Genomic DNA, 6883 nt, shown 5'->3' on the forward strand with positions numbered 1-6883 from the left:
ATGACCTAACTAAGCATGGATACCCATCACTAAAGCATGTCCACTGCACAGACCCACAACACCCCCCAACTATCACCACACAAGCCCCCACACAGGAATGCCTGCACTGGGGTACACGCACACCCAAACATTGCACATCATGAAACACACACATGCAATAATCATGTACTCATACCCCCGCAGGAACCCGAAGGAACGTCACCACACCAGAGGGTCCAGACAACACCACTCCACCCCCAGAAGAGGCCCACAGTGACGACAGCAGCTCTGCCCCACTGGATCTTGATGACCAGCCCGGACCATCGTGGGCCTCAGGACAGTCGGTTCCCCTTGCCCAGCCACAGCCCAACACCGAACTGCCACCCTCTGGGAACACCAGCACAGCACCCACCCAGCGGGCCCAAACCTCCCTACCCAGGACAGGTCAATCAGCGGTGTGTCCACCACTACAGGGCACCCAGGCGAACCCACCACCCAACAACAACAGGGACCTGGGGGCAGTGGTAGTGGGCACACGGTCCAGGGGACGGAGGCACGGGGGAACTGGGAGGGCTGCTGTGCGACAGAGGGAGGACAGGCCAAGGGATCCTACTCTCAACGAGGCCCTCTCCTCCATCATGGGAGCATACCACCACTCCCAGGAGACGATGGCAACGGTACTGGCCAAGTTGCAGGAGACCCTGCGTCTGCAGGAGGAACAGTATTTGGGGTTCAGGGAGGAGCTCAGGACCATCGGCTCCGCCCTGGGCACCATTGTAGGGGTGCTGACGGACATTCAAAAGACCTTGAGGGACACCGTGGCACTCCAAGGGGCCCCTGACACTAGCCACCACGATGAAATGCCCACCACCTCCGCCGGCGCTACTGGACAGGAGGCACTGCCACAGGACCAACACACCAGCACCCCGTCCCCTGCAGACGGACCACCACCACGCAAGCGGGCCCTGAGATCCAGGAACAGGACAGAGCAAGATGGCAAGACACCCGCCAGGAAATAAGACCACCCTGATCGTCCTCCCACTGTCCCACTTTGTTACCCTGTCCAAATCGGAACTGCCCCAGCTCCACTTCCAATGGCCAGATGTGCAATGTACCTGTGAGACTAATAGACTGGATTCTGCCATGGACATTCCTCCACCATCACCCATCCCCATTTCACAACCCCCCTTCATTGTTATGCACTTAAATAAACACCCTTGAAACACTAATAAAACTGGAGTCAGTCAATGATTGTGAACTTTGTATTGTCAATTACAGTGTTAAAAAAGGTTACCCATTGGAAGGCCAACATACCAATGTCACACATCACAAGCCTTTCAAGGGTGCAAGCTGTTGACACGTAGATTACCACAATAGTGACACTGAAATGGAAGGGGACAACTCAGTTAACAAATAGGGAGTGAAATGTAGGTACAGGATAGAGGTAGACGTGTGAAAGTTAATAATATGTGAAACATGAAAATGTACTTACCTGTGTCTCACTGAAAATATTGCTGTATGACTGACTCCCTGTTGTCGTTTTCATCTTCATCAGCTTCCTCCTCATCACTGTCCACAGGCTCCACAGGTTCCCCCGCTGCAACAACACCGTCATCTGGATCATCCTCCTGCAGAAAAGGCACCTGGCGTCGCAATGCCAAATTATGGAGCATGGAGCAGGCGATGATGATGTCGCAAACCTTCTTCGGTGAGTAGAATAGGTCTCCACCAGTCATATGGAGGCACCTGAACCTGGCCTTAAGGAGGCCGAAGGTCCGCTCGATCACCCTCCTAGTCTGTCCATGGGCCTCATTGTACCGTTCCTCTGCCCTGGTCCTGGGATTCCTCACTGGGGTCAATAGCCAGGACAGGTTGGGGTAACCAGAGTCCCCCAATAGCCATACACGGTGCCTCTGGAGTTGACCCATCATATCAGGGATGCTGCTTTTCCGCAGGATGTAGGCGTCATGCACAGAGCCAGGGAACATAGCATTTACCTGCGAGATGTACTGGTCTGCCAAACAGACCATTTGGACATTCATGGAATGATAACTCTTCCTGTTCCTGTACACCTGTTCATTCCTGCGGGGGGGACCAGAGCTACATGGGTCCCATCAATGGCACCTATGACGTTGGGGATATGTCCAAGGGCATAGAAGTCACCTTTCACTGTAGGCAAATCCTCCTCCTCAGGGAAAATGATGTATCTCCTTACGTGTTTCAGCAGGGCAGACAACACTCTGGACAACACCTTGGAAAACATAGGCTGGGACATCCCTGATGCCATGGCCACTGTTGTCTGAAAAGACCCACTTGCAAGGAAATGCAGCATTGACAGCACCTGCACGTCAGGGGGGATTCCAGTCGGATTGCGGATTGGTGACATCAGGTCTGGCCCCAACTGGGTACATAGTTACTGGATTGTGGCACGGTCAAACCGGTAGGTCACGATGACATGTCGCTCTTCCATTGTCAACAGGTCCACCAGCGGTCGGTACACCGGCGGAACCGCCATCTTCCAATATGTCCCAACTGACGGTGCCTAAGAAGGACAACAGCGAAGAAACTGTCAGCATTCCTCCAGGTATGTACCCACAGTCACACACAAGACTACAACAGACAATTAACCCATCCGGGAAAGGTTTTGAGTGTAGGCCTCGGTATGTGTGACGCAGTAGTAATTGAAGCCATGTGGGCCCCTGAAATGGCGGCTGCCTGACCTCTAAACTGGGACAATGGGATTGTGGGGTAACTGCGCTGGCGTTGGACACCGTCGCGGTAGGCGGTCGTAGAGCACGGCGCAATGCTGCATTGGTTAACATTGGACCCTATGGGTCCCAGGAGCCAATGAACAGGTGCGCAGCCGGTGATGATGGGCACCGCCGCGGACGTCACCGCCACGGACGTCACCACCATTTTCTATCTCTTCAATCACTTTGATACCTGACCTTCGACAGGAGAGGACCTACACTGCTAGTGCTGCTGTGACCTCGGTCTGGAAGCGACGATGGCTGCTGCGTCTGGGGAAAGGGCCCCTGCCTTCACTGCACAGGAGTTGGAGAAACTTGTGGATGGGGTCGTCCCCCAGTACACGCTACTCTACGGTCCTCCAGACCAACAGGTTAGTACACAGGGAGCACGTTGGATGGGCTAGGCTTGGGTGGAGAGGGCTGGGTGGATGAGGGAAGGGGGCAGAGTACATAGAAGAGTTATGCATGGGGATGAATGGGCCACAGGGATAGACTTGGGAGGGGGGCAATCACAACGACGGTGCAGTAGGTAATGACTGTCCTCTTTCCTTGTGCATGTCATGTAGGTCAGCGCCCACCAGAAGAGGGACATTTGGCGTGCCATCGCCAAGGAAGTCCGGACCCTGTGGGCCCACCAGAGACGGGGCACCCACTGCCGTAAGAGATGGGAGGACATTTGCCGCTGCAGCAAGAAGACGGCAGAGGCTCAGCTGGGGATGGCCTCCCAACGTGGGAGGGGTGCCCGTCGCACCATGACCCCCCTGATGTTCCGGATCCTGGCGGTGGCCTACCCGGAGTTGGATGGGCACTTAAGGACATCACAGAAGACACAAGGGGGTGAGTACTACCTCATCATATGGACTTTGCGTGCAGTGGAGGTGTCTGGGTGGGGGTGGTGGATGTCCCTAGGCCAGGGCGAGTTAGGTAGGCAATGCCCCTCCGTTATGTAGGCCATGTGGCAATCTAACCCAGCTCAAAACAGAGGGAAGTTGATGTATAGTTGCCCCTTTGCCATCCATGTGGGCAGATTACTACCATCGCCATGTAGGCCATTTCCCAGAAATAGCATGTGCAGAGGTCAGGAGCACGGCGTAATGCATGGGGCTGCTGCGTCTGTCTTGTCCGCCAACGGTAGCGGTATGCCATGCACTAAAACTCTCTTTCTTCTGTCTCCCCCCTTTTCCTGCTCTCCCTGTCCTTTTGTACATCAGCATCAACGATACAGTGGCACCGGAGCACGAGGGAGCTGCATCCCACATGGCCATGGAGGGCCACACCACAGACTCTGAATTCACCAGTGGGACGGAGGGCGAGGGGAGCTTCACGTCGGCCACCAGATCACCATCCAGCGACACAGACTCGTCCGCCGATGGGAGCTCCCCTGTGGTGGCGGCACCATCTGTGCGCCCCACTTCTACAGGTACAGCCGCCACCTCCCCTACCAGCACCGCCCTCCCAGCAGCCCCTCAGCGTGTGTCCCGTGCCCGCTCACCCAGGAGGGTGGGCATCACCTTCGCCCCAGGCACCTCAGGCCCTACCCCAGTCACCCCTGCTGCCCTCAGTGAGGAGGCCATTGACCTCCTTAGGTCACTCACTGTTGGGCAGTCTACCATTGTGAATGCCATCCAGGGTGTAGAACGAGAGTTGAAACACGGTAATGCATTCCTGGAAGGCATTCATTCTGGTCAGGCTGTCCTTCAGCGAACCCTGCAATCTCTGGCTTCAGCACTGATGGCAGCCATTGTCCCTGTGTCCAGCCTCCCCCTCCAACCTCCTCCACCCAGACCCAATCCCCTGTACCCCAGCCCATCCAAAGCACACCTACAGACCAGCAGGCACACAAGTCAACACACACAAGTAGCTCAAGCAAACATAGGCACCACACACACCACAGGCACTCACACAAGCATCACACCCATACAGACACAGCAATATCCACTGTCTCCACTGTGTCCCCCTCCTCCTCTTCTCCCTCCTCCCTCCCAGTCTTGTCTACACACACACCTGCATACACCACATCTACAGGCACTAAGACTCGCACCAGAACACCCAGCACCACAAGCCGCTCACCTGCACTCACCACCTCCACTACCATTTACACGTCCCCTGTGTCCTCTCCCAGTGTGTCTGTGACGCCCCCTCCCAAAGTACACAAACGCCGGCAATCACTCACCCAACATCCATCCACCTCACGACAGCCTCCAGTACCTGCACCCAAAACACCTAAAGTGACACCTCCTACAACCACCTCCTCTACCTCCACTCCCAGACCCCCTCCAACTACCCATCCCAGTGTCAGTCAGAAACTGTCCCTCTGTCAAATTGACCTGTTTGCCCCCACCCCCCCCCTCTAGTTCATCAGTCCCGTCGTAACGCCTCAGCCAAAAAGCCTCCAGTGGTGCGTGTTCCAGGTTTTTGGAGTGCACCGTCCACCAGGGCAGGCAGTAGGACACAGAGCCAAGGCACTGTCAGCCCACCCCCTGTAAAGGCACCAAAATTGGAGAGTGGACGACGGGACCGTGTCAAGACTCCTGGTGGAACAACAAGTGAAATGGGATCGAAGGCGATTGGTGAGTCAGCTGTAACTCCAAAGAAGGTGGGGAAGGTTCCGAGGAAGTCTGCCCAGCCTGTTGTGAGTGTCACGGCGGAGAAGTGCGCCATCATTTCCAGCAGTCCAGACACAACCGCCAGCACCGTCGTTACTGGTCAGGAGACCACCACCAGAGTCAGTGCCCAGGAGGGCCCAAGTATCGTTACTGGTCAGGAGACCACCGCCAGAGTCAGTGCCCAGGAGGGCCAGAGTATCGTTACTGGTCAGGAGACCACCGCCAGAGTCATTGCCCAGGAGGGCCTGAGTATCGTCACTGGTCAGGAGACCACCGCCCAGGAGGGACCAGGATCCCACAGCCCCGCTGGGTGATGATGGAACGTCATGCCACACCCTAATGTCCAGTGTGGAGTTCGTCATGCCACACCCCAATGTCCAGTGTGGAGTTCGTCATGCCACACCCCAATGTCCAGTGTGGAGTTTGTCATGCCACACCCCAATGTCCAGTGTGGAGTTCGTCATGCCACACACCAATGTCAGTATCTGAACCGCCATCTCAGGCTACCGCTGAACAGTCCATAGCCAGCCATGGCAAAGCACCGCTGAACAAGGCCAAGACCGCCATGGCAAAACACCGCTGAACAGTCCATAGCCAGCCATGGCAAAGCACCGCTGAACAAGGCCAAGACCACCATGGTGAAGACCGCTGAACAGTCCATAGCCAGCCATGGCAAAGCACCGCTGAACAAGGCCAAGACCGCCAAGGTGAAGACCGCTGACCATAACCAGCCATGGCAAAGCACCGCTGAACAAGGCCAAGACCGCCATGGTGAAGACCGCTGATCAGGGCAGTGGGTATGAATAGGCCGCCACATCAGGCATCCATGTGCAGCTGGGACAGTGACAGGACAGGAACTTTCACGGGGAGACTCATCCAGTCTGGCCACCAGTCCCACCCAGTACCAGTTGAGAACTGCATCTACTTGCGTCAATGTGGCTTTGCACTCCCCAGGATGGTCCAGTGGGCAAACCACCCATTGTAGAGACTTGAGAGACTGTGGCTTTGCACTCCCCAGGATGGTCCAGTGGGCAAGCCACCCACTGTAAATACTTGAGAGACTGTGGCTTTGCACTCCCCAGGATGGCACAGTGGGCAAGCCACCCACTGTAGAGACTTGAGAGACTGTGGCTTTGCACTCCCCAGGATGGTCCAGTGGGCAACCCACCCACTGTAAAGACTTGAGAGACTGTGGCTTTGCACTCCCCAGGATACATCAATGGGCATGGAGCCCGTCGTGGATCTGGCTTTGCAGTCATGTGGCTGAGGTGCCCCCCCCCCCCCCTCCCTTCCCCCTGAGGTGCCTGTAGTGTTTCAATCTGATGCCCCGGCAGTGTTCTCTCGGATTTTGTTCAGGTATCTATTGTGGGCCTCGCCCATGCATTTTTGGACTGTTGGTGCACGGACATTGTTGTGTGCATATCTGCACTACTTCTTGTATTGTGTATATAAATATGACAGATTTCGAGATATGATTCAGTATATTTTTATATGACATGTATATTGGCACATTACAATATTTGAACGGATCTCGCTTTGTCTTTGCAT

The sequence above is a fragment of the Pleurodeles waltl genome, chromosome 10 (genome assembly GCF_031143425.1).
Source record: "Pleurodeles waltl isolate 20211129_DDA chromosome 10, aPleWal1.hap1.20221129, whole genome shotgun sequence".
NCBI classification, from domain to species: domain Eukaryota; kingdom Metazoa; phylum Chordata; class Amphibia; order Caudata; family Salamandridae; genus Pleurodeles; species Pleurodeles waltl.